Source organism: Alligator mississippiensis, chromosome 4, assembly GCF_030867095.1.
Source record: "Alligator mississippiensis isolate rAllMis1 chromosome 4, rAllMis1, whole genome shotgun sequence".
Taxonomy (NCBI): Eukaryota; Metazoa; Chordata; order Crocodylia; family Alligatoridae; genus Alligator; species Alligator mississippiensis.
Genome location: NC_081827.1, coordinates 125271666 through 125295178, shown reverse-complemented (window position 1 = coordinate 125295178; position 23513 = coordinate 125271666). Strand labels below are relative to the sequence as shown.

The window sequence follows — 23513 nt, the reverse complement described above, 5'->3', positions numbered from 1 at the left end:
AAGAGCCCTTTCTCCTAAAGAAAACTGTTCTGTCCTAAAATTTGTAAAAACTCATTTAGAGTAAAATTAATTACATCTGACTGCTTTCTTCTAATCTGTATTCCCTCATTTAGCCATAAAATATACTCTGGGCATCTCCAATAGCTAAAAGATACTTGAGGTTTCCATTTCCTGTATATTTTGGGTTAAAAAACAAAAACACTGGATTATTTGTGCTCCTTTCTCCTTCTGCAGTACCTGGATCACTTGTTCTGGTTTGCTGACTTTTGTTTTTTGTTTTTTAAGTGCCATAATTCTATTAAAGTGCAAATTATGGTACATGGTATTTGTTAACATTACAAGCTGTGACTTGGCATTGAAAGGAATTTCCCTGAGCTGAGATAGCAGCAAGTATTCTGTGGCAGATTAGTATGTCTGCAAAAGGAAAAGCCCCCATTTAGATGGCACAGCAGGGTCCCATCCATCATATTACATGTTAATTTGGTGAATTGAAACTCTTGATGATTCCTTAGCAGTTAAGAGAACTAAAAGCATCCTAATACTTTTGCAGTCCTGTCTTTTTTTCTCTCCCTTTCCTTCCCTTCCCAACAAGACTCAAGACTTCATAACCTGAAAAACACAGGAGCAAAAGTTGAAATGCTTTAATGGTCCCCATACACTTTTTAACGAAATACTGTGATTGCAAAATCCCCCTCCCAGGCTACAATCTCCAAACAAATAAGAGATTCATTGTGCACTCCACACTGCTATTTACCACCACAACCATTGTCACTTAACAATCAGGAGGAGGAGCCCGCAAGGCCTAATTCTGCAACAGCTACATCTGTCAACAACTAGATAGAGAGCTCCACTGAGCAAACAGGCTTGATCCCACTTACACAGTCTTCCTTTGTCCTGCCTCAGCTGAGTTTCTTCTAATCTTCCCAGACTATCTTCAACAGCACAAGCAGGAACTTCTACTGAAATCAGATATAACAAAAGATGCCTTTCTTTATTTCTATGCACTGTTTATATGTTTATGTTACTCCACCTCTGCCCCCCACCTCCACCCCATGTCCCCACCCACAGCAAAGCACAACTGGTATGAATCATAGCAGGGTCACATTATATTCTTCATGATAGCCAGCAGAACAAAAGCTGGTAATGAGCCTTAGTCAGTTGAGCATGCACTATTGCAAATATTGATGCCTGCCATCACAGAGAGACAATATAGACTGCCGAGTACAATAAAAACAAAACAAAGCAAAATTTGAAAACCAGGAAGCCTAGCAGTGAAGGAGTGTAATGCACAGCCTCTGCAGCTGCACTGCCATTATTTTATTTCCTTGTGCCTCTGTAGCACCTAAAGGTTTGTATCAAAGGCCAAGACCTCATTGTACAAATATAGCACATTCCTGATGGCAGAAATTATTCTTTGGCTTAAATGATTCCAATAGAAACCAGCAGTTACAGGTGCTCTACACCTCCAATAACAAAGGTACATTGAGACACCTGAATAAAAGTGGCTTCAAAGCCATATGCTAGATCAGTGGTTCTTAACCTTTTTAGGCATAAGGCACCCCTTGAAAAAAGCTCCCAGTTTTCACTTGCTTTTTTACTACGGAAAAATAATAGAGCAATACTGCAAAGCATTCTGTGGTACCCTTAAAGGGACCTTGTGGCACACTAGGGTATACATTGGCTGAGAATTACTGGATACCAGGTTTGAAAACAGCGGCCTCAGAAGACTGGTACAGAACAGCTTTTTCTAGCTAGTCATATAAAATAAATAGTACATAAGTGGTGTCATCAGGTAAGCCCACAGGACACACTGCATCTCAAAGAAAACAAATGAATGCAAGACTTCCAGCTGTTTCAGCATCAGGAACTGCAATATTTATTCTGGAAGAAGCAAACAACAGATGTAGTTGGATGGCAAGAGTTTATTTGGTTCTCTGCAGCATTTGAAATAAAATGCAAATTGTCATTATTGTGCAGGAGGACAAAAAGAAAAAATCTGTCAAATTTTAAGCATTTTGGACATCCTCATAAGCAAACTTCAGCTTCCCATTGCCACTCCCTCCTGACCCCTACATACAACATGACTCCTTAGTTTCCCCTCCCTTACTGCCACCTGTGAAAACAACTGTTAAAAAAAAATAACAAAACAAAAACAAAAAAAAAACTGCACAAGGCTGGCTTTTGGGCTAAGTACAAACATTCAAAAAGCCTGAGCCTGAAAGGATTCAATCTTTGCAGGTTAGTCTAACCTGCATAGATTGAACCATAAAGCAACTGAATAGACATTCACTTTTGATTCCAGAAATGAAGCCACATACCTGCAGTGGCTCAGGCTAGAAACCAGGGGGTGCTAGAGTGAGCCCTCCCTTCCCTTCCACAGTGGCAGGAAGGCTGGAAGGAAGCTGAGCTGGGGGTGGGGGGTGTCCAGGCCCCAGCAAGCTGAGTATGATTAGGGAGGGGTATAAACCCCAACCTAGTCTTACCGAGGGCACCCGTTTGCCTGGGCAGACTGTCTGCTCTGCAGCCAGTACTCTATCCCCTGGCCAGCAGATGTTCCTGGGTCGGAAGCTCTCGCTGCTTCTCTTTATACTACACCTCTGCTGCGTGCAACAGGAAAGAGGCACTAAGCTGCAGATCCAAAGCCTGTGAGGGCTCCACCTGTGTTGGGCATGGGGTTTGAAGACACGATCTCCTGCCCTGTGCCCAGGGAGTGCTCTAACCAGCAGGCCCCTGTACCTCCTGCCCCAGCCCTGCCCTGCCGGCACTAATGGCCACCCACAGCACCACAGACCTGTCACCTAGTGGAGCCATCAGTGAAAGCACTGGGTTCCCTGCCCCAAGAAGCAACAAAGTATTGCAGACACAGAGCAGACCCTGGTGAGAGGGGCCTGAGCCTGCTCCAGCAAGCCTGCCTGCAAGCCCAGGCCTATAGCTGCAGCAGATGGCACTGCAGGGTCCGGATCCCCCTGGCCCTGTGGAGGCGATGCTGGGTGCCCTGCACAGCAGAGGAAGCAGCCGTGGCTGTCACAGGCCTAGCAGGGAAGCAGCAAGGGGTGGGGAGATGCTGTAGCTCTGGGTGTGCCCAGGAGCAGACATTTAGTTCTGGGGAAGAGTGAATTCCCTGCATAGTCCCAGCATCACAGACACAGGAGCAGAGCCCTAAAATCCTGTCCCATCCAGCTGGCCAAGCATTTGCCTTTTTTGCACTCCAACCCCCTGGGACTCTGCACCAGCTCCCACCATAGGCACAGGGCAATGGATCCCATGTGCAGGGGGAGAATGCTGCATGTCCAGCCCTTCCTACCTGCTCTTCCCTAGACAGACTGGCCTGCCTCAGGGCAGCGCTTCCTGCTAGCCATAGCTGGAGCTGCTGCCTGGCACCTGGACATATGCTGGCCACACAGGAACCAGACCTCAGCTTCCATCTGGCAGCCCCTGCAGCCCAGCCTCTGGCCAGCCACTGCACCACGTGCTCCCATAGCCCAGCCTGGGCTGTGCCTGCATGGCCAAGAGGCCCCCTGGGCCCCAGTTCATGGGCTATCCCCACCACCCCATGCAGAGCAGCTGTGGCTCATGGGGACATGTTTATGGAGCACTGTGCCTCGCCTGCCCCCAGCACCACCTTACCAGGGCCCCCCAGAGCCAGCTCAGTCCAGTGCTGCTGGCAGCAGTAAATCAGCCCACCCAGCTCCTTCCACAGCCTGCCCAGCCCTGGTCCCGCAGTGGCACCAGGAGTGGGGGGGGGGTGGACAGCTCCAGGAGCAGGAGGCAGGTCTGGGCACAGCCACAGGAGCTTTTTATGACCAGGTTACAAAACGCCTGGACACAGGAGTAGGGATGGATGTCGTATACTTAGACTTAAGGAAGGCCTTTGATACGGTATCCCACCCCATACTGGTGAACAAGTTAAGAGGCTGTGACTTGGATGACTACACAGTCCGGTGGGTGGCAAATTGGCTAGAGGGTCGCACCCAGAGAGTCGTAGTGGATGGGTTGGTTTCGACCTGGAAGGGTGTGGGCAGTGGGGTCCCGCAGGGCTCAGTCCTTGGACCGATACTCTTCAATGTCTTCATCAGCAACTTGGACGAGGGAGTGAAGTGTACTCTGTCCAAGTTTGCGGATGACACAAAACTGTGGGGAGAAGTGGACACACCGGAGGGCAGGGAACAGCTACAAGCAGACCTGGACAGGTTGGACAAATGGGCAGAAAACAACAGAATGCAGTTCAACAAGGAGAAATGCAAAGTGCTGCACCTAGGGAGGAAAAATGTTCAGCACACCTACTGCCTAGGAAATGACCTTCTGGGTGGCACAAAAGTGGAAAGGGATCTTGGAGTCCTAGTCGACTCCAAGATGAACATAAGTCGGCAGTGTGATGAAGCCATCAGAAAAGCTAATGGCACTTTATCGTGCATCAGCAGATACATGACGAACAGATCCAAGGAGGTGATACTTCCCCTCTATCGGGCACTGGTCAGACCGCAGTTGGAGTACTGCGTGCAATTCTGGGCGCTGCAATTCAAAAGGGATGTGGATAACCTGGAGAGGGTCCAGAGAAGAGCCACTCATATGGTTAAGGGCTTGCAGGCCAAGCCCTATGAGGAGAGACTAGAGAACCTGGACCTTTTTAGCCTTCGCAAGAGAAGGTTGAGAGGAAACCTTGTGGCTGCCTATAAATTCATCACGGGGGCACAGAAGGGAATTGGTGAGGTTTTATTCACCAAGGCGCCCCCCGGGTGGTTACACAAAATAATGGCCACAAGCTAGCAGAGAGCAGATTTAGACTAGACATTAGGAAGAACTTCTTCACAATTAGAGTGGCCAAGGTCTGGAACGGGCTCCCAAGGGAGGTGGTGCTCTCCCCTACCCTGGGGGTCTTCAAGAGGAGGTTAGATAGGCATCTAGCTGGCATCATCTAAACCCAGTACTCTTTTCTGCCTATCCAGGGGGTCGGACTCAATGATCTATTGAGGTCCCTTCCGACCCTAACATCTATGAATCTATGAGCTGGGGGATGCGGTCATCTTTAGCTCCCAACTCAGGCAGGGCAGGATGGGCGGACATTCCCCAGACCAGCACTGCTCTACCCCAGTCCTGGCCCCAGTCCCTGCTTGCTGTCCTCTCTCAGCCCCAGTCCCGCACCAGCCTCAGGGTGGGGCATCATGGGATCATAGGAGACAGGGGCTTGAAGGGACATGAGGGGCAGCTAGTGCAGCCCACACTCCAAGCAGGACTGCCTCCAGCTGCAGCATCCTGGGCAAGGCTCTGTGTGGCTGAGCCCTGGAGCCCTGTAAAGATGCAGCTCCCAGCCTGTCAGAGGCCCATGTGGCATGTTGCTGCCCTCCTGGGGAGCAGGAATCTCTTCATGTCAGGCCTCAGCCTCCCTGGCCACAGTCCGGTGCACTCATCCTGTAGCTCTCGGCTGGGGCATGTTCCCCCCCTTCAGGGGTCAGCTGCTGGGCTGGGCAGCAAGATGGATGTCCTGCAGTCAAGGCCGCACAGGGGATGGGCGATGGGTCTCGCCTACACCCTGGCACCACAGGCTTGGTTGGCCCTGGGGCTGTGGTTCCCGATAACCCCTGAGCTCAGCTAGTAGCCCCAGTCCCTTCACCTGCTGCCTTCTCATCCCTTCACAGCTTCATTGCCATCCCTCCCTTATCCCATACCACTGGGATAGGGGAAGGAGAGGGAATTAAACCTCCTCCATTCCCCTCAGGCTACTAGTGTCTGGCCATACCACCCACTCCTGCTGCTACAGCCATGAGCAGGGGTGGCAGGGTGAGGAAGCCTGGTAAGGGCTGCTGTGTCCCCTGCCAGGAAGAACTAGCTGCAGTTCAGAGCAGGGTTTCCTACCATCACCCCCTTCTCAGTCAGCTGGAGATAGGGGTGAGTCCAACCCTGCTCTGCTAGAGCAGACAGTCTAGACCAGCCCAGGGCTGCAAAGCATCATGGGGTGCTGGGGGCATGTGAATTAACTTAAACTAGGAAGGGGTCTGGGACAGAACTTCAATAATTCAGTTTGATCTAAATCAGTTAAGTCTGATACTGCATTCAACCAGATTATTAAACCAATTTTGACCATTTTGAAAATGGTTTACGTGCACTGAATTTCTGTTCTGTTACAGGTTTAAACTGGTTTCTGATCACTTAAACTGGTTTACGTGTAACTTCTATCCCTATCCTTGGTGCTCTTGAAATTGACAGGAACTGCATTTGGGGATTTTTTTCCCCCTCCCTTGATATACATTCATATGTCCTATTACACTGCTCATTGCAAATAAAGTGAACCTCCCATTACCTTTAATGGGTCCAGAATTACACACAACTTTTGGAGCAGGTTTCTTCTTGCAGTAAGTAGCAGGATCTATTGGCATTGCTATAGTGGTGATCACTTTAGAGAATCCAAGCAGTCATGTTTTCATAGCTAAATAGAATAACAGTACAAAAATGCCTGTGGCTTTGCCACCTCCAGGTGTTAGTCTGTCCTATCCCATATGTCTAGTAGTCAGCCCCAGTAAGTACTTGCACGAGACATATGCAGGGCAATTTCAGAGAGCTGCAGAAAGCAATGGCCATGATTCAGGAGGCAGCATTCTTTTTTCTTCGCCGGCACTGAGCCAGTAGTCTATCACGCTGCAGAGGAATAATGCCCAAGGTGCCATTTTTCTGAAAAGAGGTTACATATTTTGTCCATTAAAGACTTATGAAAGGGCTGTTGGCTGGGGGTGGAGGGGTAGACAGAAGGTTTGTTTGTTTGTTGTTTTGCTGTAGAGAAGAGAATTAACTCTGGTATCCAAGTCAAATTTCAACTTGATTAATTTTGTTCTGTTCCTCCAACTATCCCTCCATTATTTTAACTACTGAGTAGTTACTTATCTCACCACATATGTGACTGCCTTTCACTGGTAGAGAGAGTGATGTAATAGATCTGGACCTGCTAGATAGAAAGGGCTGTAAAGAGACACAGATAAAATCTAAAGCAAATGAGCTTGAACCAGGAGCAAATTCAGTACACACAACAACTTGAACACATCTTTCTTGCCCCCTCACTCCTCTCTTAGCAGAAGAGAAGCAACAAGTTCCATTACCACCTCAGCAGCATTTGCTGAAGTGGCACCCGTCACTATTGGCACAAAACCAGTATCTCTTTCTTTCTTACTCTGAACTATACCGCAATTTGAGATCCAAATCAGTTTAGCTGTATGTTGATATGAAGGTCTGTGGAGCAGGAAGGCTTTTCCTTCCAGCTCCCTCCTCCCGCCACATACCTCTTTTTAACTAGACCTTTGTACAATACGCAAGGGGTTCTGATCTTAGATTGGAGCCCAGAGGCACTACTGCCAATCAAAAAATGATTAAGAAGAACAGTAATTTATTTCCCTTCCTATAAAGGTGGTATTCCCACTTTTTTAATCCTGTAATTTAATTACATCAGGAAAAATGACCCATAAATTCAATGTGACAATTTATACATGTTAAAGGAACAAATCCCATGTTCATTTCAAACTTGCTCCCCTCCCTTGCTCTCTTTAGTGACCTGTCCCTCATTTGAGGTATTTGTCCCACATTTTTAGAGGCCTGTGTCACATATTTGGGTCTTGGCAGGTTATGAGTTATAACCACCAGACTGCATGACCTATGCAAGTCTGGTTCTACCCCCATCTGATTTCTTTTCTTGTTGCTTTCCAAATACCATCTTGTCTGCTCCTGCTGAGATATCACAGAAATGTTCTTCATCAACATACAGTGTCATCTAACACATGAAGCCTGCCAAGTTTTCATGTTGTCATATCAAGAAAATTTCCCTGAGGGGCATGGGGAGAGGGAGAGGTCACTTTTCATCTATGGAAGAGCGAGTAACCCTTTTCCTCTGGGACCAAGAGGGTCTTAATTTAACAAACCTTCTTTCCTGTCACAATGCTGCTGCTCACTTACAGATCACAATAGACCAGACAGCACTATAGGCTGTTAGGAGAGCAAAGGGATGAAGAATACTTGCAGGTAAGTAGCAGTTTTCAGCCCACTACGCTGTAATTTAAAACAATTAAGTACAAAAAGGGAGAGAAGTTAAAATATAGGAGTTTCCAGCTTACAATGGGAAAACTTATCTAATCTCCCAGAGTGATAAGCACATTTCAGCAGGCTCTGACCAATCCAAAGCAACAAGACCAAAATGTGGGATCTCATGTGAATTGTATTCCAACTATGCAAGCCTCTTAAGTCGTCAAAGAGGGCCTGGAAACCTCCTGGGATCGGCCTCTTTTTTTTTTTTTTTTGGTTACTTCCTGCTTCCATAGAAGTTGGCAACATCACAGAAAAAGGCTGTCCCCATTAGTAAAAAGCTGGTATGCTGGATAAATGAGTAATAAGGTTCAGCCAGAGTTTTGCTGTTCAGGTTAGGACTGTTACTTATTCTATCCTAAAGTTAGAAAACAGGGTAACCTAAATTTCAGTTGCAAAGCACTGGTACTGCCCACATGCAGGGTAAAGCCTCTTTTGCTTGATGGAAATTGGTGACTGGCTGGTTTCCTTGTCAGAGACATCTGCAATGATCACATAGAAAAATCAAGGCCAGTGATACTTATGCATTTAAGCCAAATGCTGCCTGACAGCTTTTTCTGAAATGGAGAATAGTACCAAAACCAATAATCTTCCTAAGCAGAGGAAACTGGGATGAGAAGCACAAAACCAGAACCTACAATTTGAACCCCTTAAAAATTAAGAGGGTTTACAGTCAAATTCCCTGATGTAAACTCGCTGCTACTGTAATGATTCTAGATCCAAAATCAGAGTGGGCTCTTCTTTAGTACTGGCTACGTTGTAGCTGGGTTTTTTTTCTATCTTAAAAAGGGAGAAATGTAGAAGAGATCCTGCAAAATTGCAGCCATTTTTGGTCTATTTTGTAATCAGTTTGAGAAATTTCTGTAATCAGTTTGAGAAATTTCTGTTTTATCCAGTTCACACCCAACCCCTATACCTGATTTGGCTTTGAACCTGAATCATGACTTAAAATGGGACTGGATCCAGAACCAAATTTAAACTTTGTCTCTGTGGTTCATTTTATACCAAATACCTTTGTTTGATTACTTTGATTTCCATTTAGATTTCCATTTGATTTTCTCTGCTTAACACCAGATATTATTTACATGTCTCTGCAAATCTATTTATTAACAACAGAGAATACATAGAACTCCCCCCACCTCTTCTCCTTTCCCTTTTTTTCATCATGAGCAGGCTAACAAATCTCAGAATTAGTCATGTATATCTATATCTATCTATGTATATATACACATGTAAATATATACCCTCTAAATACACACACACACACACACACGTACATATATGTATACATGTACATATAATTTCTTTTAAAGTAGTTACATTTTTAATTTAATATATTATACATACAAACTTTTTTCTGATTACATTTTGTTTTGTTTTTTGCTGCTTCACATTCAGATTAGAGGGCTGTGAAATATTTTGAAGTTTCTAAATTTTATTACAATTTTCCACAAACCTTTGAAAGATTTTCATGAAAAAATGCAATTTTTAACAATCTTTAATAATCTTCAAGATGCATTATGATAAAAATCTTAATGCTAGATATCGCTTGATCCACTTTTGTTCCCCAAGTCCTGCTAAGCCCTACTCTCTGGCAGGGAGAAGTCAGTTGTTCTGGCCACTGCTCACTCTACCTTTGGATATTCCCAGACAAAACTTTTACCTTTTGCTGACCTTCCATGGTCAGCCCTCTGCACTGTGCAGGGAAAGATCCAGAAAGGATGCAGCAGTGCAGACACCCCCACTGACTGATCCAGATGCAGGGAGAGCCCTAGAGCCACTCCTGCCCTGTAGCAGCCATGAGCTGCAGTTGTATGGAATGCCAAACTTGGCTGCAGACAGGGGTGGCAGCACACAGGTTTCTCTTCCCCCACCCCTCTATCCCCCTCGCCATAGATATTCCCTGCTAGCTGGGAACAGGCACTGGAAGTAAGAACCTGCATGCTGCCCCTTTTCCCTGATGACACAGGCATAGGGGAAGCCCCAGAGCTGCTCCTGCCCTATGCTTCAGGTAGTGGCTGTGTGAGGAGCTGGGCTGAGCTGGGGAAGGTTCTTCCTTCCAGTGCCAGCTCCCAGCCAGGGGGAGACACAGGTGGGCAAGCAGGGAGCAAAGGCTGGAAGGAAGAACTTGTGCACTGCCACTGCTGTCCCCAGCCTAGCCCAACTCCCTACACAGCCACTATCTGCAGCACAGGGCAGGAGGGGGACAGCAGCAGCTCTTGGGCCCTCCCGTGCTGACAGGTCAGCCAGAGACAAGCCCTTGTAATATAGCTCCATAGCAGCGATTCATCTCGAACACGTACACAAACACATGAACCATATTCATAAATAATGATAGGTATGTCCCAGTTTATCACAGACAGTGTGTGTGTTTTTGTGTGTGTGTGTGTACATACAAAAACATACAAACACATGAAGCACAATATTTTCCAATTATGCTGTAAACCACTACAGTTCACAATAGGGTTAAAGCAGTGTCTTGGCAGTTACACTCTTGAATGCTTTTCTGAAGATGTATTTTGGTAATGCAAAAATGAGGAAAATACCCAGGGTCCTAATACCGCACTCCCATACTTTGACCCAGATTCTGAATGCTGACATTCATACCTTATGGCAGAAAATGGCTATGTAAGTTCTATTTTTCTGCCCGTTTTCTTGCTTAGGCTCCAAAAGATTATAATTTAAAAACAAATTTAAAACATCTTCTGTGCAAAACACGATAGGCAACCTAAGGGAATTCTCAGCTATGGGAGAGCATCAAGTCAAATACCATGGCTAACTTTATAAAGGGCATGATACATTCCCTAAGAAATGATGCATATTAGTAGTTGTGCATACTAAGATAAAGATTACTAAATCTCATACTTTGGGAGACTGGGTGATGGTTTACAAGTAGTCAGAGAAAACTGCCTCTGGATCCTTTTGCACAATCAGTGCTGCAGCTGAAAGAGGTAAGCAAAGGTTGGATTTCCACTTTCTATGGATTTGAGCCAGAAAAACAAATGGGTTGCTAATGCCCATAACTAAAGGCCAGACTCCGCAGAACCACTGATCCAGTATAACAAAATCTGTGACAATATGTAACACCGGGGGGGGGGGGGGGGGGGGGGGGGATAAGTGAAAAGAAAACCCAAAGATTTTTCCCTCCATTTTTTTCAGATTTTTTCTCTTATCCTTCTGGCAATTGTTCTGGATGATGTCATTCAGGAAGGAAAAAAATTAAGATGGCAATAACCCCCAAAGCAAGTTTACTGGTGAGTATAACTAAACAGCAGCAATCAAGCTTGAGCTTTGTGGTATTTGCTGGCAGCTTTTGTTTAAGTGCAAGAGTATTCAAAATCTTGGCACATTCCAGCTGCTCTCATTTTCACGTTCAGTGTTATCTATCCTTGTAATAATTTTGAAAACTTCAATCAAATTATTACCACAAAATCCAAAGACAGCTCTGGATAGAATGATAATACCATCTGCTTTCAGTCACATCCTGCTTTGCTTTCTGTAGTACAATGTAGCGTCCTGTTTTGACTTCATCATAGTAATCCGTATGCAGGGAGCAAAAATCAGGGAGCGTCTCCTACCCCTTCAGTTCAGTTTAGTCTATTTGTGAGAGCATATATGCCTACTTGCAACTATCCTCCCTCCCTTGTTATATAGCAGGATTTAGGATGGATAAAGACTTGGTCCAAACCTTTGCTTACATCTCCAATTATCATTATCCTCATTTTACAGATGAACAAAATAAAGCAGAGAGATTAAGCAAGAGGCACAGGCCACAGAGGATGTCCTTACTGAGACCTGAGATCACTCTCTCCCATTTCTGGCTCCCAGTCCTGTGCTCATATCACAGTTCTCTAAAATGCAAGTGGAAGCACCAAAAATACAATACAATAAAAAAGTGGTGATTTTTTCACTTAAGATTTGCCAGAACACATTTGTCCATGAGATTTCCAACAACTTTCCTATACCAGCAGAATATGATTCTTCTTCTTCTTCTGGATATTTCCCTGAAATTAATCTCCAAGCCTTTGGAGACTTCTTATTGTTAGTGCAAATTCACTTTTTTCCCTGCACAAACCCATGCCATCTACACCCTAATATGGACCTTTTCTGTTTTGAATGTTTCACATAAATGAATTGCTTGTTCTTTGCTGACCTGAAATAAGCCTTTTAGGATAACAGTAGTACAGAAGAGTTGTTGAAACATCATGAAAACATTCCCAAATTCAATCGCTTGGACTACTAAGGACAAAGAAGATATTGCAGTCTTCCCAACACACAAACTACAATATGTTAGCTTAATTCTTTAAAAAAAAAGAGTCTCATGTTTTAAAACATGCTTAATAAAACATCAAAGCCTCCTATTCCTTCAAAAACCCATATTAGATTCAAGCACTGATATCTAATTAAAAGAAAGAGCTAATTTCTATAAGGGGGTGCTCTACTTTTAAAGACATTTTTATGTAAGTGATATTTTTTCTCCCCTCCAAAATTAAACCTTACCTCTGGTGTTAAGTGAAGAGTAAAATCTCTAGCTTGGCTTCAAAACATCAATTTTAAGTCTTAATGACCTTCATATAGCACTTTTGAACCTTACATTACAAAGATAAGCCTTTGAAAACTTTAAAATGTGGGTAAAGAGGAAATATTTGAATAAGTAATTATGGAAGCTAAAGAGAACAGCGATATGTATCATCAGCAGACTATGTTCAGAGAGATATATTGGAAGCCAGAGAATCAGTTTAGCTTCTTAAAAGACCTGCATTTGTGTGAATGTGTGAGAGAGTGTGTGTTGCAGGTAATGAGCATATATGCACATTATCATCCTAAAACTCCTGTAAAATGATAAAACTGATTAAAGAGTAATAGTACTGCTGGATTGATGTTATAGCTGTGAGGATCCTGGAAAAAATGTGGGGGACAAATATTTTTGCAGGGGTAAAATCTTTTATTGGACCAACTGCATAGTTGGGAGAAATCTTAGACACATTTTTATGCACAAGGGCTGCTGACAGTTGTGAAAAAACCCCAAAAAACTGCTTTACTGAAAGAGGCAGCACATTAGTTTGACCTGGCTCCACAGCATCTGTATAGATCAGGCGCTTCAGAGGGTTTTTTTGGTGGTTTTATCTAAAGCTGATTCATTCAGCTATTAGATAAAAGTGTTATTAAGCCCCACTGAAGCACCCAATTTATAAGGATGTTGGGTGAGCCACGACAAACTAACACGATGCCTTTTCTGGGCATATAAGCTTAAAGAAAAGCACCATTTTTGTTTTTCCCACGTCCATAAGCAGCCAAGATTCCCTTTGAAGCAGACACAGCTTGAACATTAAGTACCCGATTCAGCCAACTACATACACATAGTTGCTAACTGCACGTTAAGGGAGCTGTACATCTGTCAGAAAGTGCCATGAGTTAGACTGACCCTCCCAGCCCAACAGACATTTGCTGTTGGATCAGGAGGGTGGGTGATTGAGCTCCAAGCTGATCTGGGGAAAGGCTGCATGTCTGCAGCATCTGTCCCCTATCCCCACCATGTCCAAGTTCCTGTGCTGTCTCAGGATGGGAGAGAGGGCGGCAGGTCCATTCTGGGGTTTCTTTAGCCTGCTCTGAAGTGAGGGGACAAGTGGACTGGAAAGCTCAGATGAACCCTCGGGGGGTTCCAATCCACTCGTCCCACCCTCCTGCACCGGCTGGGCAGTCCCCAGACCGAACTCCCCAGCCCTGCTCCTGGTGCATGCTGACAGATGTTAATGAAGACCCGCTGCTTTGAAGCACCTTCATCTGAACCCTCATGTAATGTAATGAGGGTTCAGATTGTCACATGATCAGGCATTTTTAAAGCACTCTACAGCCATACATTTCTGCCAGTGCACAGCTGTATAGTGCTCTCAGTGGTTGATTGCACAACAAACTGTCACATCTGTCAGCGCCCTAAGTCCCACTCAAGTCAATGGTCATATCCAAGAATCAAAATAACTAAACAGAAGACAATCAGAACAAATCCTATAGTCCTTTGATATCAGTGTCAGCTTTAATTCAGTGTCCGAAAGGCTCAGGATCTGGCTCTAAAGAATATTTTTACTCCTCAAATATCAAACGCTGAGATTTCCAAAGCTGCCTGAGGATTTTAGATACAAAACTGCCATTTAATTTAAAGGCAAGATCTGAGTCTAAATCCCCTATGTGCCTGTGAAATCTCATCCATAGTTCATAAAAAATCAGAGGCAACACAGTTGAAGTTCATTTAAAGATAAATGGCCTCATTATGATTACACATGTGTATGTAAACTATAACCTCTCTGAGACCAACAGAGATACAAGTGTGACATTACTGTAAACTGCAGGAGAATCCAACTCACTCTGCTGTACTGTACATAACTAAAGAAAAAAAAAAGAAACCTGAGAGACTCCTTACTGTTGTCATCCAAAGCAAAAACACTCTCTTCAATCCGTAAGTTAGTATGCCATCATAATAGTGTTCAATCAAACAGACTTATTTCATGTAAATCCATAGTCCATGAAAAATGCTTCATATTTTTCAATTAGGGATTCTAAGTATAGTATTTTCGGGAGAAAGAAAATATTTGGTAACAGTAGAAGCTTAGCGGGGTTAACTAAATAACATTTGAATCATGACCTCCAGCAATGTCTGACCCATGTTACTTATTATAGCTTCCTGATTGTGTTATTTTCTTTTCTAAAAACTTAATTATTCAGAAAATACGTCCCAATAAAAACAGGGGTGTAGGTTGTAGCCATGTTGGTCTAAGGACATAGGCAGACATGGTTCTTTGGGTGTATATGATATCTTTTATTAGCCCAGCTTAAATAGTTGGAAATAATTTTTTTCCAACTATTTAAGTTGGTCTAATAAAAGATATCAGGTCCAGATAAAAAGGAAGGGCAAAGATACTTGCGGTTCCATTTAGTAAACTAATAATCTCTAAAGGGGGAAAGAAGGCATCCCATTATTTTCAGTTTAGATGCAGGATATACAAATACAAGGCTAAACTACTGGAAGAAAGACCACATATTGTCAAGTAGCATCCTATATCTTATGTCTGAAAAAGAATAATCTGGATCCCTGCTTCAGTAACTTGTACCATTTTGAACTGTTTTACCTTAAAGTAAACATGTAAAGCTCCCATAAATGAGACCTAAGCCACACACACACTTTTTTTTTTTCTTTTTTAAATTTTAAAACATATATAACTTTTACAACACAATGTACCAAATTCCTCCCTGATACAGTTTCATTGGCGTTACCGTGCCAATGGATTTGGGCCACTGAGCTGTTTTATTGTAGTATATTTTTTTAATTAGTTAGTGTGGGTCAAAGCTAATTTGTCCCTATAGAGCTACAATCTTTTACACCAACTAAGAATATTTCCACAAAATATTTTTGGAGACACATCTGAGTTACACATGAAAAAACAAAGGCAAAAATATAATTTTTCATGGATAACTCTAGTTTCTGGATTTGAAAATGTAACCATGTAACTTTACTCCCAAAATTCTTTATAAACAGTTTTGGTGGGGTCTCACTTACAATGTACCAGTCCAAGCATCCTTGAATTTTGGAGATACTGAGGATCTGGATCAAATCTAAATTTTAGAGTTTTAGCAATAATTAGCATATTAATTCATTTTAATGTTTACAGCAAATACAGGAGCATTGCTGAAAATCCTAATTACAGAATCAGCAAAAATTACAGCACAATAGTTGTCTCCTTGCAGTCTGCACCAAGTAATTAATGGCTTCTCCCAAATAATCTTGCTGGATTGCCTAGGCCTCTTTTTTCCTCTTCTATATATCTGAGGATCACAGAGGTGAGGTCATTTCATCACTCTTTGCAAAAAAATGCAGTGTCTGCTAAAATCTGACTTCATTTGATTTACTCTCCAAGGCTGTTTTTTATTAAATATGTTTGACTGCTATCTCTAATTAAATGTAGAATTAATTTTGGCAAACTAACCACAGATGCAGTTTATGTTCAATTTTATCAGACAGATTTATTTATAAGCTGTCAACTTCTTGAAAGACTTCATTTTGGAGCAGTTTTAAATTGCTAACAGTAGCTGTAAATGGGGCTACTGTTCTCTCGAAGACTAAAGAAGAAGTATGCTATAAATGTCCATTCCATCTGTGAGGAATCATAAAACAATCACATTCCTTTATTTTTTTTTCCTCCTTAGGACCTTTATTAAATTAGTTCAACTCAATTAAAAATAACTTCAAAAACATTTCAGGGCCTTTTGTTTCACGGAATACTTGGAACTCTCTGCACGGAACGTCACCCTTTTAACTAATCCCTTTTGCTAAACGGAGGAGAATAGTGGTATTGTGACTTCAGACAGTGCTTTCAAGGGTCTCTACTGTACCGAATTGAGGTCACTGCAAGACAATGCCCAACACCCAATAGCCATTCAAACATTCTTCACAACTCTATCAAACGTGTCTTTCTTTCTCTCTCTCGCTTTCTCTCGTGGCAAAGTCACAGGACAATGGAAAAAGCCTCCAGCACCATTTATGGTCACCATATTTGCACATGACAAAGTCTATTCTTCCTGGTTTGCCAATTCCCTGTAAAAAAAAGAATGAACCCTGGATAGATTTTCCCACCATTACAGTTGTTCAAATTTAGCTCAGATTAAAAAAGAAAAAGACAAAAATTGAAAGAAAGAGGAAAAGAACCCCTCTAAGAAAGATACGTGCTATTTGAGAGAGCAGCTCCTTGTGTCCTTGCTATATTGGTATATGTGTAAAAGCAGCAGAGGCTAAATGCAAGATTAAATATGCTACATTATAACCAACATATGCATGACTGAGTATACAACTTAGTGCAAAATAGAAACAAATGATAAAATAGGAGCTATTATCTCTCATCTTATTGTTTGGCGTTAACAATGTTATAAAACTTACCATTTGAACAACAATGCATAAGCTCGCATACACAATTTAGTTTTGCTTGGAAGGGTTTAACAGCTTCAACCACAAACAACAAGAACCAAAAAAAAATCAATTATTGTGTATTTGTGCTAGCTAATGTTGCTATTTCAGAAAAGATATTTCAGGAGCATCCCCGCTCCCCTAACAACTAAGAGCAAGAGAGTAAAAGAGAAGGCATTTTACAAATGATGGGGAGACTGTTGCCAGAAAGAATTGATTTTAAATAAGAATGGAATTAGCAGCCAATTACAAGGATGAAATATTCTTCCCAACGAAAAGTGCTCTGGATGGAGATATGCTGCTGTCTGAAGTACTTTGGATGTATTTGGTTCTTCAGTTCTATCATTTTATCCTTCCTCTTCTTCTGGTTAATTAGAATGAGAGTACTCCATCCCCAGCAAGGGGGATCAGGGTGACCTGACCTGCAGCTTGTCAAAGTATTTTAACCCTTTACTGACACAATATTCCCACAGCAAATGGGAGTCCCAGAAAGAGACTTTTAGTTCTTTCCCCATCACTCTTTTTGAGTCTTATGGTGGATCCCCCCCCAGGTTTTTTGAGCCATAAGGTTTTCATGGCATTTAAATGCTGCAGAACTCCCACCTCCTTTTCCCATGCTTTAATGAACCTCATTTTCATGGCATACACTTAGTTGATTGTAGGAGGTGCTCCTACACTGGAATATAGTTCATTTCCTCTTCCCCCTCATTCACACTTCTGCAATAGAGACTGAATCACCAATTTGGTGCTTACAGATAGAAGCATGGCAAATGGATAACCTGATGTCATTTACAACCAGACCCAACAGATGCAGAGTGCTGGGACACTGGCCAAACCACAGTCCATGTCCAGTCTAGCCAGTGAAGAATTAAAGAATAAGGTGGTGGATTAGGAGCCAGTGTTTTCACTAAGCACTAGTGTACTTACACACTAACATTTAATATAGTGTAGTTATTTTATCTGAAAAAAATTACCCACGTGGCACATGGGGCAAAACTCTGCATTTGGACGAAAAGCCTGTTTCAATAAAATATTTTTATTGTGCAACCAGTATATCTTACGCATATGCTTTACTTATTATAGATGTTCATCTGCATCAAAACCAAAGAATATATTCCATGTTAAAATCAACAATCTATTAACTGTCTAATCCCATAACCTGTTCTTTATTGACTTCTTCATCTGATTGGTAAATCATTTTGACATCTATGAATGTAAAGTTCTATAGAATATTGAACAAGTTGTTATTGCTAGTTGTGTAGTAGTAAGTGACTGCAGTACCTTATGAGTTGCCACGGTACATTATATAAAAACAGTAGTACTAACTTTATGAGAACTCACTACATGGGTTTTAGACAAACAGAAGAAACAGTGAATTTTAATTTGAATGATAAACTGTGAGGATTAGCAAAAATTCTACCAAATTTACAAGCCAGTATATTACTTTGAAATTTGCTCCTTACATTTTGCATGTACAAAAACCCAGAAATAAATGAGCAAACAACATTAACAAATTCCTACTGGACAGCTGAGTATTTAACTACCTGACCATACACACAAATGTCATTTGTGGGTTGGTATGGGGAAGTGTCTACTCAGAAACAGTAGCCTACAGCAAGCAACAGGAACAATTTAAAAGAGGGACTGAGGACCCTTTGAAAATAGTTATCTTAATGATATACATCTGTATCTCCATAACAAGAAAAAAAAAGAAAGTAAAACAAAATGTTTAAAAAGACTCTTCCTTAGAAAGACAGAAAAAATTACATAAAAGACATGATCATGAAAAAGACATATATGTTTACACAGTACTTAAACTGCATACATAGGATACATACAACACTGACACAATCACTTTTTTGAAAATGTGACACCCTGTTGGTTAAAAAGTTTTTTGACAATTTTTAAAATGTGTGTTACCACAGCACCATCCCTGGTTATCATACTCAAAAGTGTGGCAATATTTTCAAAGAGATGGCCTGTAAGTACTATGCTCTTTTAAAACTTTATGTTAGTTTCACAAACTGAAACTGTGCCTAATTTTAAACCATACTAGTGGCATTTAGGCCACACCTCTTGGGCAGGTCAAATTTAAAACCTCCCAAGTCTACAAAGAGCTCATTCAATACAACTACAATTATTTGCTGGCACTAAGGCCCCAATCTACATGTTACATTTAAGACATGATTAAGCAGTTAAACACACCTTAAGTGGTCACCTGGCCATATATGCATTCAGTTAATGGTGTGATAAAAAGAGGCTACAAAGTTATCCCACAAAATGTATGTAAAAATTTTGTAGCTGTTTCCTATCACACCATTAATTGAACATGGCTGGGAGCCTAACTCAGCTGATCAGGGCTCCCAACTGGGGGAGGAGGGGGGCATGTGCACCCTCCAAAACTGGGAGTTCCCAGCTCATGCTGGCTCCAAGCTGTAGGAGCCCATGCCCCTGTGGCTGGAAGCCACATGTGCACACCCATGGCTGAGAGACAGTGTCAGCCAGGGTCTCCCTGCCATGGAGAGGGGACTTCTAAGACACCTGCACAGTTGGGATCCCAGGTCTGCTGATGGGGCTCCCAGCCATGGGAGCTTGCTTCTTGCTGGTGCAGGAAAGCCCAGGATCAGGCTCCCCCTACACTAGCAATAAGGCATGACGGGATTGATTTCTGATCCCAAAATCATGCTTCCTGCCATGTATGTGTTGCATGGCAGGAGGTACAATTGTGTGGATCATGCATTAGATCCCATAGTTTCATGACTTTTCCATGCACAGGAGCCCTAACAGTCTTTCTTACCTCTCATAATGATTTTGGGTCATTAGCTCTAACATGACCAAGCAGCAGTATGATTCTCTCCCTATCCCACCTTAATCCACATTGCTGTATCACACTGACTTGGATCTGAGTCATGGGAGCACCTTGGATGACTTTCATTGATGACCCACAACCCACCAGTCAAAAAAGGCGAAGGATGGTGCAGACGCAGAGAGAGCTTGATCACAGATCCATGCACCCTAGCTAGCAGAGCTGGTTGGACCAAGAGAGTGAAATTTCCTTTCAAATACTCAAGTAAACAACTCTGCTCACCCCAATAGCATAAGGAGGAAGTACAGGAAGAATTTGAAAATGTCTGCTAGAACAGAGATCAAATTAAGCAATGTGTTAAGTGCAACAGTCAGAGCAAGACAGTGGGGTGTGGAGTAGACTTATTAGTTCTACAGTAAATGTCTCAGTGTCTACACATGTAAGGCTATTAGGCTGAAGTAAACTAATTAACTCCACAGCAGGGTCGTACTTGTTTCTTATTCTGCAACAGCACATGTGTAGACACTGACTGGGCTGGCTGGGGCACAAGGGTGCTTCTGTGCAGGGGCTGCCTGCCAGATAGCCCCGCAGTGGAGCACCCTCATGCCCCAGCCAGTCCCTCTGCAGTATGCTGAGCCAGATCAGAGCAGCCCCGGGCTGGCAGGCAGACCCCTTCGGCCGGCTACCAGCCGGGGCTGCTCCAACATGGCTCAACATGCTGTGCTCCCAGGCGCAAATGTTAATGTGGTGCCCAGGAGAAATAAACTATAGAACGATAAGCACCACAATGTATTATGTCTCATTAATATGCATGTCTAGATGTGCCCAATATGTGCAACACAGACAAGAAATACTTCCCTTATTCCTCAACTTGGTATAACAAATGGTCTCAGCCTCACAGATCACTGAAACTTACCAGGCCCTGGCCTCATAGCATTGTTTTAACAAAGCTGAAAACCATTTCTTTCCAGCAAAATTAATTGTTGGATTGACTGCAAATGTGTCATTTGTAAGGAATTTCTGCTGAACTGGATATTCTTCTCATGATATTCACTATCAAGAGCAAGAGCAAACTAGACCTATATACAACTCAGAGCGCATCTACACAAGACGCTACAACACCATAGTGACATGCTATTGTGCCGTAGCATCCATTGGCAGAAACTGTGATGCTGCCAATACATCGTGGTAGCAATGGTAGCTTCCTTGTTATAGTGCATTGCTACGGTGATGTAGCAGCCAAAAATAACTGTGCACGGCCAGCATAATGCAGTATGGACTGTTACTGCGCCATTTTTTAGTGCTTCTAAAAGGAAGTACTAAATGATGTTGCAGTAACAAAAGCACTGTACAGCTGCATGTAGGCATGCCCACAGATATTTTAAAAAGCACCAAATTACAGCATGTGGCCTAATAAAAAAATAGCTTTAAAAAAAGTTGACTTTTTTTATTCCCCAAACTTTATTTTCACTGAAAATAATAACAACACTAGCGTCAGAAGGAAAGATCCTTTAATTTTTCTATGATATTTGCTTGGGAAGCTGGAAGAAGCAGGTGTAAGAAGAGTGACCTGTAGGCAAGGCAAGGGCCCCCAAAGGGACATTTGCCTGTCTGTATACAAATGCAAAGAGCTTGGGGAATAAACAGGAGGAACTTGTCCTCCTGCTTAACACAAATAACTATGATGTCATACAGATAACGGAGACTGGGTGGGACTCCACCCATGACTGGGCCACAGGTATAGACAGCTGGGGAGAGATCGAGTGGACAAAGGGACGGAGGCGTAGCTCTCTATGTCAAAGAAAGTTACGCATCCCTGCAAGCTGACATTGGCGCCCAGGGTGGATGACTAGAGACCCTCTGGGTTAAAATCCATGGGGAACACAGTGCAGGGGACACTATGGTGGGAGTCTACCACAGACCTCCAACCCAGGATCAAGAGCTTGACCAGGAGTTCACCAGGGAATTGGCTGAGGCCACATGCTCCTGGTGCATGGCTGTCATGGGAGACTTCAACTACCCAGACACCTCATGGGAAGAGTGCTCGGCCGAATCCGAGCGGTTGCAAAGCTTTCTCTCATGCGTGGATGAGCTCTGTCTGATGCAAGAAGTTGATGGGCTGATGAGAGGTAAAGCATTGCTTGACCTGGTTCTGGCAATGGGGGACGACCTAATCAGTGACCTAATGATCGAAGGGAAGCTGGGCGACAGTGACCATGAGCTGATCACCTTCACCATCCGTTGTAAAGCTGGCAAGTCAGTCAGCAATACAGAAGTCCTCAACTTCAGGAAAGCTGACTTTGACAAGCTCAGGAGGCTCATCAGGGAGGCCCTAAAGGGCCACAACCTAAAGGAGAGGAGAGTTCAGGATGAGTGGTTGCTCCTCAAGGGAGCAATCCTGGAAGTGCAAGCAAAGTCCATCCCATCTTAGAGGAAAGGCAGCAAAAGGGCACAGCAGCCCCTTGGCTCTTCAGGGAACTAGTGGACCTCCTGCGTCTTAAAAGACAGACCTACAAAGGATGGAGGACTGGATGCACCTCTAAAGAGAAATACTCTGCACTGGTCTGGACCTGCAGGGAGCAAACCAGGAAAGCCAAGGCTGCGACGGAACTCCAACTAGCTACAAGTATCAAGGACAACAAAAAGTCCTGTTTTAGATATATGGGGAACCAGAGGAAAGCAAGGGCAACATTGGACCCCTGCTAAACCAGATGGGACAACTGACAACTGAAGCCCAGGAAAGAGCCAACTTGTTAAATGGGTAGTTTGCGTCGGTCTTTCATCAGTCCCATGGGATGCCCCTGCCCACTATGGGACAAGGAGGCCTGGGTGAGGGAGATTCCTTACCTTCCATCATTGCTGACCTCGTGAAGGAACACCTTGAGAGGCTGGACACCTTCAAGTCAGCCGGCCCTGACAGTTTACGCCCCAGGATACTCAAGGAGCTGGCAAGCATTATAGCTCAGCCCCTGGCACGGCTCTTTGAGAACTCCTGGTGCTCTGTTGATGTTCCTGATAATTGGAAGAAGGCCAATGCCGTGCCTATCTTCAAGAAAGGTAGGAAAGTGGATCCAGCAAACTATAGGCCCATCAGCCTGACGTCTATCCTGGGGAAGGTCTTAGCAAAGATTATCAAAGAGGCCATTCTTAACAGACTGGCCAACGGCAACATCCTGAGGGATAGCCAGCATGGGTTTGTTGCGGGTAGGTCTTGCTTGACCAGTCTCATTTCCTTCTACAACCAAGTGACTATCACCTGGACAAAGGAGAAGAGATTGATGTCATATATCTTGACTTTAAAAAAACCTTCGATCTGGTATCCCATGATCACCTCTTAGTAAAACTGGCTAACTGCAGCCTCGGCCACACCACAATCCGCTGGCTGGGGAATTGGCTCCGTGGTAGGACCCAGAGGGTGGTGGTTGATGGAAGTCAAACGTTGTGGTGCCCTGTGACCAGTGGGGTCCTCCAGAGCTCTGTTCTTGGGCCTATACTATTAAACATCTTCGTTAATGATGTGGACATTGGTATCAGAAGCACTCTGGCCAAGTCTGCCGATGACACCAAACTCTGGGGTAAAGCATCCACACCTGAGGACAGGAGGGTGATACAGGCTGACCTTGACAGGCTCAGGAAATGGGTGGATGAGAACCTGATAGTGTTTAATACTGAAAAATGCAAGGTTCTCCACCT

General features: G+C 43.4%; 1 protein-coding gene across 16 annotated transcripts in view; it reads right to left on the bottom strand.

Annotated features, from left to right (window-relative positions):
• SOX5 (SRY-box transcription factor 5) overlaps positions 1-23513 on the bottom strand; it is a 947053-nt gene that overhangs the window by 512608 nt on the left and 410932 nt on the right. The window contains exon 3 of one of the 16 annotated variants that reach the window (XM_019489492.2): positions 879-959. The exons of 14 other annotated variants lie outside the window; for them this stretch is intronic. The gene's annotated coding sequence lies outside the window, so the exon portion shown is untranslated. The remainder of the gene's footprint in view (positions 1-878; positions 960-23513) is intronic. One more of the 16 variants, XM_019489493.2, reaches the window with a different exon arrangement.